Consider the following 8734-nt stretch of genomic DNA (forward strand, 5'->3'; position numbering starts at 1 on the left):
GATCCAGATCAATCGAGCAAGAGAAGAACTCCAAGAGGATCAGATCCCATCCATAACAGGACTTGAGACAAGTACAAGGCCTGAAAGGAGACACCATCTCTGCACGTGCAGCTGATCAACTGGCTCCACCCTTCTGCATGTTCTAGAGGTTTTGATGCTTTAATGATTGTAGAATAGTTAGGAACTGGCTTCGGAAGCAATCGCGGAGCCGAAAATGTGCAGTTATTTCAATTGTTTCTTGGTGTCTTAGCCATGTAACAGTATTTTATTTCTCCTTTGTCCCATTCTAATTATGGTATCCTCTTAAATATCACACATTTAGTGCCTAAAGATGGTCAAAAAGATATGTTTAGCTGCACGATCATTTTAGGGTTGTTTCTCACTTTATTTCAATTTCTTCAGATAGTTTGGGACACTTACGTTTTTATGAAAGTTGACGTATATGTTACTGATCCACTGACTAATATTTGATCACATCATAGGGGGAGAAATACTTCAGGCGTAGTAGAAAATAATCCATAATTTTAAAGTGATAAAGTCCTAGTTCCAAAAGTGGGAAACATGTATTGCCACCCCTTTTATCTGTAGTTTATTTGCAACTTAAAGAACGAAGCATCAAAATTATTGATGACCAATCATTGCAGCAAGCCTTTCCCCACCTCGGTTTGGTTCGTGCGATACTCTGATCCAATCCGTTGTTCATTTTTAGCCACAAAGTACTAGTGGTGTAGTTTCAAATGCCCACTAAGCCTATCAAAATCGAGGAAAATTGATTCCACACATACAGTGAGTTCCATATTCCAGTTACAAATTCCGAAAGAGATAAATGGCAGACAGATGCTTTAGTCGACGCCACTAGTCGAGTATCTTTGATTAGTTATTTGTCCCTCAACATACAAAAACTTTGTCAGACTTCTCAGAGATTAACACGTACAAGTGATATATGGACCAACCTATGATAATATTCCAACAAATCTTCTCAGTGCAAACAGATGGAATCAGATCTTTTTTGTGATTCCACTATTTGATTGATTCATCATGATCATGTCCTCAACTAAAGAATCACACTAGTTGTGATGTATCGCTTTCTCGCACCAAGATGTAGGGGGATGTTAAAAATTTTGTATTGGGCAACAAATCACGCTTAGGTGTCATATGATTCTAAATCCATCTATATGCTGTTTATTGAAAGTTTACATTTAACGACAAACATTTGGCTCCAAATTTCCGCATTTTAATTGTAGATAGCTATTTTTGTATCTTCCTAGGAACAATCAACTAGAAATCGTCTTTCTTCAATCTTTAAGAATTGGATCCACAATTGAAAGCTTTGCTCATTGTCTAGATTGCACTATAAATATAGACGAAATTTGCGTTGAGAATCAATTTCGGGAAGATTGTGAGATTACGCCAATGTTACGGAGACAACGCGGCGGGGTAGCTAACGCATGTGGTTTTCAGTCGTGGGGATTTTTTTCAAGGGGTGGTGGCCGAAATCTTACTTTGAGGAGAGATGGAGAGAAAATCTAGACTTTTTTTATTATGTTGTTTGTAATTTAACTTTTGATTACATATAATATCTCTCAAGTGTACATGGATCCGTATAGGACTACAAGTTTTTCTCTTGTCAAATATTTCATGTTTATCGTATCATTATTGATCCACTGGATTCTAGAATTCCTCTTGGGTGATTTGAATGATTAGAAATCTACTAATTATTGTTTGATTATGACATTCCAAGTTTAACTTATCAAACCATCTATTATTGTGGTTTCATCATAATCTCAATCTAGAATCAGAAATCATCGATGTGAGGAGGGTGCAAAACTCGTCATAATATGCAAAGCGAATCCAATTATCAAAATTTCTACTGATTTATTTTTTACAGCTATCAAATTTGGAACTCCTTTGTAAATTTTAGGTAGTTGAACTCTTCCCACTAATTTAAGTCATGCCAACTCTCTCAACTTTTAAATATAGAAGCAACTTATAAACACATTTATAATGCATATGTTTGATCTCCATCAAACTTAATCATCAATTTAACTCATTGAATTTGACTATCTCAACTGGAATACAGAATCCAATACTTGTGTAATTCTCAATAGTTTAGAAATATTGCTAGTCATGGGCTCACAACTAATGTGCTTCGAGACAACATTATCTCTTATACATGCTTACCCTTGTTAGCCTCATTTTCAGGGGCGGATTTAGTGTAAGGCGAACGGGGGCCACGGCCCCCCCCCAAAAAATTTTAAAAAAATTTTAGTATATATTAAATTTTTTAAACTAAATATATAAATAGATATATATATACATGGCCCCCCCAAAATGAATGATACGTCCATGTATCTCAGTGTCTAAAGCCACTTATGATGTTTCATCCGCCCGATTTCGAAACCTGGGAGCGCTTATTTTTTCTGGCTTAGCGACGGTTGTGACGAAAACCGTCGCAAAAGTTGCGACGGTTTCTTAAAACCGTGGCCATATAGCGACGGTTTTTGAAAAACCGTCGCAAATTTCCCGAGAGTTTCTTATAACCGTCGCCATATGGCGACGGTTTTTGAGAAAACCGTCGCAAAATAAACTTAGCGGCCCCCCCGTCCCTAAATCCTAGATCTGCCCCTGCTCATTTTGTATATGAACCTCTTGATTACAAGAATGTCGGAACTTAGTTCTGATTACAAACATCGTGAAAAACCCAATACTTGTTTTTCTTAAAAATATACTAGAATTTTTTTATTTTTTTATTTTTATTTAAAAGCTTCGGCCGGACTATACCTATGTATAAATACTTTTTAAAATTCTTTTGCATCATTTAAAAATAAATCAATCAACTATTTTTTGAAGATCCAAAAGGAAGTGATTCAACCATAAAGTCGTAAAACGTCAATCATCCTAACTTTAACATTTTCACAAAAACTTAAACTCTAACATCCTCTCCAAAACCTCTCAAAATCATCATAGGCCATAAAATCTAAAAAACAACTTAAATCATTTAGCATAAATCATAACGCAAGTCATAAACGTAATTTATTTGCGGAAAACTAGCACTGGTCCTCGGGTTGTTTGCACCTTCAGTCCATTAAGATCAACCATTAAGTCTTTTATTAACATCAACATCATGCTCACCTGCATCAATCACACTTAGTAAATCTATTGACTCAGCAAGCCTTAACCATGATAACAAATAATACATATACATCAACATGCAACAGTGAAAATACTTTTAATTAAAATAGCTTTTCATGAACAAGCATAAACATAAACATTTTTCCTTTCATCATAAACATTTTGATTTCAACATATACGTATATGTTTCCCTTTTATTGAATTCGGATCGTTAATTGTGACTTTTGTATCAGCTCAAGGTCGATGGATCCATCTATGTATAACCAGAGTACTGAGCGGCGGGGACATCAATGACACTCTCACCTGTCAACTAAGCCTTAGCCTTATATATCATCATATCATGTCGATGGAAATACGATCGTCGGGCTCTCTCTGGGCCTTCTCCCGTAAACATGCTCCCTCTGGAGCCTTTTTCCTGACGATGTCTCCAATCATATCATCGTATTAGTCACAATCACTTCACCTCATTCAAAATTTCATATTTTCATCACTTATAAAAATTCAAGCATATAAAAAGCATTTTTCTTTTAAACCAAGCATGCAATATGTCTTTTAGCATTAACGTTTCATCATAAAATTTCATAAAAATTTAACATTTATTACAGCATTCAGGGCACTGTCAGGATGTCTAACAATTTTTAGGTGTAAAATGATCGTTTTGCCCTTAGAGGCATAACATTTCGTATTTATCCCTAGACCTCAAAACGACATCCCAAATCATCCCAAGCTTATCTTAATACCTTAAAACACTCCCATAAATATTTCTTCGGCTTAAAATTTAGCTTTTCGATAGGTTTCCCGATCCGTCTTTAAATTTAAACGTACATCCCGGTTTTGACTGGTATGGACTCGAAACTTAACCGAACTTGAACCAAATCTTCCTAACACATAACTAAACCATATTCAACTCATTCAAGCCCACTAAGCCCCTTGAACACGCCCCTACCAGCTACTGAATTTCTGCACAAGGAATACTAGTCCTAGTGGGATTCTAAATCCTATTACCTCGGCTCCAGCCCTTAACCAACAAGACGGCCAGTCGTTCACCAGCCATCCTAGGACTTAGACCAAGTCCTCAACACACTGTCGGACTAGACCTAGTGATCCATGCACACGGATGTGCATGGTTCGATCCTCCCATACTCGCCTAGTTCTTCCTAACCTATCAAACCATGTTTGGACCATCTTGACTCCTGTCGTAGACCCTCACAAGCCCAGCCCTTGCTCGAAAAATCCTCTTTCGCGGCCCCTCCTTCATTTTCTTAAGGACCGCATGCCCTAGCCCCAAAACAGCGTGCAGCCTGCGAGCACTCTTCCCAGCCTTTGCAAGGCCATTCTAGGACCCTCATACCATCCCCTTATGTCTCCTGGGAGTGACCCTAACAGCAGCAATCTGTCGTTCTCTCCTAGGAAGGAAGGCCGAAACCCTAGGACTCTAGGATTCCCAATCACGTTAAGCATGTTTCCCCCTACTGTCCAGCCTTTGATCATACTCCTAATTGTCCTTAAACATGTGGAAAAAATCCCTTGAAGGTATCTGTGGGGACCCGGATGCTAATCCATTCCTTAAACGTCTTTAGGAATAAATAATCAAATATAATAAACAGGGTCTAAAATTTTTTTTTCTAAATTACACAGCGGAAACATAATGTAATTAAATTCAAATTACATATTAAATATCCCATACAACTATTGTATGATTTACAATAATCCGACTAGGTTCAACTACAAGTCAGTGCTGAATCCTAAGTTGCTTCAAAGCCCGGATCTCCATGCTATCTAGTCCAGCCTCGTACTCTTCTTGACCCTGATCCTAGCCCACCTGTTGCCATGCACACATACCACCAAGACAACAGCCGGATAACTCCGGTGAGATATAAATATCCCAGTATAAATCATGTATACATGCCATCATATAAATAATATAAAATCATATATCAACAATTATATCATATATCAAAATCATGATACAAATCCATAACAAGAATAAATCATATTCTATACATGTACCCTAATCCGGAACATAATTCAACATCCAGAATACATTCTATTCTAAGCATGTACCAATATCAGGAACATAATCAATATCAAGAATAATTCCTATTCTAAACATGTACCAATATCAGGGACAACAAGGAACATGAACCATATTCAGGAACATAATCCACATCAATAAATATAAATCAATATAATTGTCACTCAAACTCGTGACTCCACGTTTTAGACTAGACTCAATCCTAGCCTAGGGATCCCGGTTTCCAGATGTGGTATTCTTATATCGACCAACAGTAATAGAAAAGACTCAAGTTCTATCCACGTCGATATAACCAAACATCCAGTGTCCTGACCTATCCGTCATGGACTGTGGTCCTATCACCAATATCATGTCCTGTGACAAAGTGCAATGGGTCAGTGACGAGTCCTCACTATCCGGCCCTTCTGTCACAAGATGAAATGTCTACGACTAAGCATATCCGCTTATGACTCAAGACATACATTTTCTATAAATTCATAGACCAAAAATATCAATCATATTCAATTGCAAATAACAATGCAATAAAATAAAGTATGTGATTTAGGAAAACTCGAGTCAAACCTCACTCGAGTTGTGCAATCCCAACTCAACATTAATTTATACCTTTATCTCCTCGCTCAGAAGAAGAAGAAGAATTCCCGACTCTATCTCGGTCCATTCTCAATCTGGTAATAATAATACCGAACAGATATAATATAAATAAACAACTCAAATCAATACATGTTCTGATCAATACTCAAATCAACACATAATCTGATCAATGTCAAGTCAAGACACAATCTAATCCATATCGACGATATCACGATATAATCGAAATCACTACAGAATCTGATCAATATCAATTAACTGATGTTTCAACGGTATAACAATACAGTCTCGATAACCCCGTCAGTCCAAACATCACAGATATAATACCAGAATTCATAATCAATATCGATACCAGTCATAATCTCAATAACAATGCATATCTGATATGAATTCTCAGTCACATCGACTCCGAAAATCATAACAATTACATAAACGGTCTGTTTCTCAATCTGACTTCGATTCTATGATGTCCAACATGACAGGAACATCATATATGAATCCTATTCAATTCTGACAACATCATAATTTTAAAGTATATCAAAACGTAGCAAAACTTACGTCCAGTTGTAGCATACGTTGATAGGAACTCGGTACTGTACTCAGATTTAAAATCAGACGGACGGATTGAAATAAAAAGGCGTAAGGATTTTTGGTAAACCTCCTCGACCCTTTTCTCGATTTCTGTTGAATGAATTATCAATGTTTGTACATATATATATCTATATACATACTCGTTCGCATGCAAGTGACCAAGTGGCAATTTCACATTTTGCATGACTCGCGCTCGGGCGGTAAGAAACTACCGCTCGAGCGCGGCAGTTTCTGCCCAAGATTTTCAACTTGCACCCTTGGCGCTCGGGCGGTAATATTCTACCGCTCGGGCGCCACATCTTCTGCCCGAGACACATTTCTGTTGAACATTGGGGTTCGGGCGGTCAAAACCCACCGCTCGGGCGCCACACTCCCGATTAATCCTTTCATAATCATATCAAATTATATATCAATAATTATAGATTATTAGGATTAAATTTCCGGGCATTACATTTCTCCCCCTCTAAGATATGATTTCGTCCCCGAAATCACAAATACTCAACTCGTGTTATACAGATAATCAGATCATATCTCAAATCAGATACTGGAAGGAGATGTACAGAACTGCAATAAGCTCATATCAACAACATCATTCGTGATCAAATCAATCTCAGAACCATGGCTATACAACATCCGTGTATACCAATCGATAACTCAACACAATCAATCTCATTATCTGTTAATCCCTGCCATAGTCATACTCCATCTTCGGCTTCAAATACCAACAGTCATCATCCGACGTTGGTATATTCAGTCTCTGTATTCTGAGCTATCCTCGTTTCTTCTGAATCAGTTTCATTTTACTTATCAGATTTCCGATCTTATCAAATCCAATCTCAGGCATCACTGCAATATCATTCCCATACGAAGGAAATCTGCAGTTCTCGTGGTACAATCCCTCGACTAAAGCTATTTCGATATTCATCTGATAGCTATTATTGTACAATAAGTTACAAGTGACAATGAATCATGTCAATTAGTGATAAAACCCAGCACTACAGTTCTTGGATATTCTCCAGTATCCGGATAGTTCACTCCGACTATTCGTCCATCTATAAATCATAGTTCAAAAATCATTCTATAGACTTAGCCAACAGTATAAAATCAAACAAAAATCACAGTCTGATAAAATCAACTCTGGCATTCAATACAATCCGATTTCCGTTTCTGACATACCTTTTAGTCATCTGATTATATTTGTACGTCATCCTGTACAATATAACAGAGGCAGATTCAAGAATTCTGTCAATCATAATCACATTACCGCACAATCTTGTCAAGATTTCAGTAGTGTCATCACACAATCCATAGAAATGTACTCTCATTTCTATTTAGAAATCAATAATCAAGATTAGTAATCTAAAAGTTTCTATCTTTTTGTCTTCATCTGTCAGCGATTTAGACATTTCAATACAAATTCTGATATAACTGATTTCATCTGTTTATATCAAACCTGTCTATTCGAATTATCACACATTTCATGTTACCAGAATAATACTGAATCTACTACGGTGTGCATCTGAAAATACATGTCATTTCAAATTCGAATATCTGATACAAACACATCAGCTAACAATATCAATTAATGAAAAATACCTACCTGGTATTCGGTTCTGACTATCAAAAATCAAGTTCTGAACAGTCTGATCAAACTTCTGAACTGCTTTAATCTTCAAAATCAGTTCTGACTCGACTGAAATGTATATAATCTCAACGGTTCATAACAATCGGTATCAAACACGGACTCAGAATGATAATAATATCGGATCAGATTCAAAATATCAATACACAATACTGATCTAATAACTGCATAGAACGCAATTTCTGACATTTCGAAAATCCTGCCATATTCAATATCATTCTCAGCCACTGATCACGGTCTCACTGTGCTATAATCAGTTAGTATACTATCTTCAGATATCATAGACTCTGAATACAATCTGTTACAATCCCGATTCATATCCGAACAATTCTGTATACAACAATCTCAGTTCCCAGAACACTCAATACCATTTCAACTGTTCAATTCAATCAATCATATGCTGCGAATATATCAAAATGTCATAGATAAACCGAGCATAAAATCATCAGAACACTTCCGAGTATAGGATTTATCAACCCATAAACGGAACTGAAGTACTTTACAGAGAAACATATAATCAGATGTAACTCTAACTCTTCAGGCAATAAATCTTTCAACTGATATCTCAATTCTTTTAATTCATTCAGTATTGTTTTATATAGAATTATAAAATAACACCAGTACCTGGTATAGAATCAAGGCTGTAATCCATTTCCCTACTACAAAGCAAATCTAAAATCTAAATCTGCGAGACTATAGCAAATCTCCTGCTATCGACAAATCAGCTCCTGATAGGCTCAATTTCA

Source organism: Primulina eburnea, chromosome 12 (assembly GCF_022965805.1).
Source record: "Primulina eburnea isolate SZY01 chromosome 12, ASM2296580v1, whole genome shotgun sequence".
NCBI classification, from domain to species: Eukaryota; Viridiplantae; Streptophyta; class Magnoliopsida; order Lamiales; family Gesneriaceae; genus Primulina; species Primulina eburnea.